The sequence below is a fragment of the Numida meleagris genome, chromosome 4 (assembly GCF_002078875.1).
Source record: "Numida meleagris isolate 19003 breed g44 Domestic line chromosome 4, NumMel1.0, whole genome shotgun sequence".
NCBI lineage: Eukaryota > Metazoa > Chordata > Aves > Galliformes > Numididae > Numida > Numida meleagris.
Window position 1 is genome coordinate 24,152,080 of NC_034412.1, and position 3,637 is coordinate 24,155,716.

Consider the following 3,637-nt stretch of genomic DNA (forward strand, 5'->3'; position numbering starts at 1 on the left):
GACAGGGGACAGGGGACAGGGGACAGGGGACAGGGGACAGGGGACAGGGGACAGGGGACAGGGGACAGGGGACAGGGGACAGGGGACAGGGGCTACAGCAGACTGTTACATCAGCTCAACCATCCTGTACAATTCCACCCACAGGAACAGCTCTTGTGGTCCTTGTGAGCATGGCTAGGAACAGCAGTGCAAAGCCTGCACGCCTATTACTCACTTACGATGGAATTCATTAGTCATTTGCAGATGGAAGTTTTATTTTCCACTCTTAAACACTAACACATTGGTACCTTCCCACTCCTATGGGATTCTAACCCTAAAAAGGAGAAGGAAACCCCTCTAGGGGGGAAGCAACAGATTCTCAGCTTGGCATTTGACTTTTGTTTCCAAGAACCATAACACATGCTATTCCCTACTGTTAAAAAAACAACAACAACATGCATCCAAGATGAATTGTTATTACTTTTTATTTTATTGTAGAAAATATCTGACATTCAGGAACACTTTTGTCACACAGATCTAGTCCTATGCACCTCCACAAAGAATGTTTTTTTCCTAAGAGCCGAACCATCCGTCAGCACTGCTTCCCCTCAGCTAACCTGCCAGCACCACACCAGTGTGCTGTGTGGTCAAAGAATATAGACTTATTTCATTTATTTATGTATTGCACTTATTCTGGCAAACTCCTGCACAGCAAGGAACACAGTTGCCCATATGCCGCCTCATGCTGCTAATAAAACACTAGTTCAGTGAGCCACTGAAACAACTCACTTCCCAGCTGGGGCAGGGAAGGCTGAGCAGTGCACCCTCTTGTTTGTCCCTTTTAAGGGGACATTTTATTCCGAGATAAAAGCGCTTTTGAGGTTGTGTAAATGAAATGGACAAAATTTACACTGAACCTATGTTTCAGACTGGGATACGTGATATAGCCTGGGCCCAGTAAAGATATATTGGCAAAGAATACGTGTACAAGTCATCCTGCTATTTCAAGCAGACATTATTAAAAAACATTTTACAAGATTTCCTACAGAGATGCAAACAAAACACCTTGCCATATTATCACAACCTGAGGTCCTTGTAAGATTAGCAGAGGACCCAAGCTACTGGCTCATACACACAAGTTGGCAAGTGGTGAAACCATCACCTGCACTGAGACATTCAGCAAGACTTGTCAGGAATTAGGAAGCAGCTACAAAATCAGAGCTAAGTCTGAAGACTGACTGAAATGTCCCTTTGCAGCTCCTTCTCTTCAGCTCTTTCAGCCAGCTGAAGGAGGTGCTTACCTTAAAATAATTAAGAAGACAAGGAGGGATCTTCCCAAAACAACACTTGCCTCAGGAAGTACAGTTTCACATTGAAAAGTTGCAACACGGGGTCATAATGTTCTCTAAACCTCTTCTTGCCTAGAGGAATAAAGAGAGGTTTCTGTGCTCTGATCACATATTCAACTCCAAAACTAATCAAGTGAAATCAGTTTGGAAATGAAAGATATTGTGAAGAATAAAGTGTATCACTATATTCAGAATAGAATCAACAGAAGAATTGTGTGTTGTGAACACAAACCTCATCAGACCTCCCCCTCCCTTCCATGAAAGAAAACCAACTCTGTGCCTTGGCTGAGAATAGACTCAGCCAACAGAGAGAACACAGTTGTGCTGCAAAGGAGCATATGGCCGTTCACAACGGGAGAGCTCCACGTGAGTGAGTGACTGGAAGTAAAACACACAAACTTCAAGATAAATCCATCAATCACTAGGTATTTAACACCTCTTGGTTGTCACTGGGAATCCTGAAGCCAGTCTGCCAGATTTAGGGAAGCACACCTTTACTCCAGGCTCCCAGCAGCACAGGCGGAGCGTCACCCAAACACTTGGGCACTTCAGGTGCAGGGCTGGGAAAGGCACATGGCAGAGGCCAGCTGCCTATCTTGACACAGCACCACATCCAAATTCACTCTCTACCACCCATGCACAATGTAAGCAGAGGAGAAGCCAAATTTCTTGCTCTCAATATGTCTTGCGTTACCTACAAAATTTTCAGATCTTCAGGGGAGTGTTTGAGTCTTTTTTGCATCCTGCTAGAACACCATTTACAAATGGCACAATGAAGGTATGTTCTTATCCCAGCAATAGGACTTTCCTTAGTAAGTCATCACAGTTAAGCGTTTCTCTCCCACCACATCTTTGGACTCCTCCAGGCTGGAATGCCTACTAAAGTTGTATTTAAAATCCTAGCATTTAGCCACCTTGTAGCACAGCAAACCTTTGCAACGAAGGGAAGCAAGCAAACAAACCTGAGGCATATATTCTCCAGGAAAGGGTGCTTTCCAGTCAGGAATATTCACCCACTGAGTCCCTAAATATCCTGAGTTACTCATTTTGACAATGCATCAAATATTTAATGTTCATAAACCTTCCCAGCTGTCAGGAAGTGTGCCGTTGATTCAGCAGGTGTGATATAAAATGTATGCAACATGAAGGACAGGCTACAGGGACAGCGGCTTATTGCCTGCGGAGCATGGAGACCTCCGTCATAAGGCTTGGGATACCAGCTGCTCTGGGAGCCATCACCCAGCATGCCATGCACAGAGGTTTGGCCACAAACGCTGAGGCAGTGCACCTCAGCACATCTGTAGCATACAGGGAAGCAGCAGAGACTGGGAGCTGCCATGTGCTGGGGAGGTCCTCTGAGCGTCCTCGGCTGCCTCCCAGCTCCAACCAGCCCCACTTTGCACTGCTATCTCCTGCTGCTGTAAATCCATCAGCGAGTCCATTGGTTGAGCAACTCTAACAGCTGCACCCTGCCTGCTGCACCACAGCCCTGGAACCAGCTCCCCACTCCTGCTCCCCAGTGTGCTGTGCCTCAGGGCGGGTGTGCTGTGGAGGCATGCACCACGAGCAGCACTTCCTCAAGGTGCCCACCAACAACTCATCACAGCAGTGCCAGTAAGAGAAAACAAACCGGCCTCTGGTTCCACAGGAACTTCTTTACACAGCCTCCTGATCCAGTGGTTTCTTGCAACTGCTTGATGGATCAGACCATGGAAATGTGAATTGGTTAACTTTGTTGCCCGCAGATGAATAGGAACTCACTACAGGAGGCAAAAGCTACTTGGAGTCCAGGGAAACTGGAGGGGTCCTCCAGCACCGCACCCCTATGGCTGGTGTGGTAACACTGGACAGTTGGGCAAGCCTTGAGATGCGGCACCCGCTGCCCCCACGACAGCTGCCTTCGTGCCGAGATCCGGAGAGAGCTTTTGTCCCTCGGTGAATTGTGCGACTGGATAAGCCCTACAGCACAGGAAGCACCGAGACATCTGAAGTCATCGGTACTTACACAGCAGCTCCATTTAGTTTCATTACATTCACACAGCTGCCAGGAATGGGATTTCTGGACGCCGCTGTGGGAACCACGTCCCCTCGGCGCGCCCTTCGGACACGGACGCTTTCCTCCTCCCGCTGCTCCCGCCCCGAGCCCGCCCGTACTCTGGCGCAGCGCGGCCGCCCGCGCCGTCCCCAACAGTCGCTGCCCGGCTCCCCGGTACCCGCAGGGCCCCCCGCCCCGCCACGTCGTGCCACGCTGCTTCTGCAGCCCCGCAGCCCAGGCCCGGGCTCGGCGCCCCTCGCAGCACACGGCCCCG

General features: G+C 49.4%; 1 protein-coding gene across 1 annotated transcript in view; it reads right to left on the bottom strand.

The window, feature by feature from the left end:
• STAG1 (stromal antigen 1) overlaps positions 1-3,553 on the bottom strand; it is a 167,965-nt gene extending 164,412 nt beyond the window's left edge. The window contains exon 1 of the mRNA XM_021394526.1: positions 1,281-3,553. The gene's annotated coding sequence lies outside the window, so the exon portion shown is untranslated. The remainder of the gene's footprint in view (positions 1-1,280) is intronic.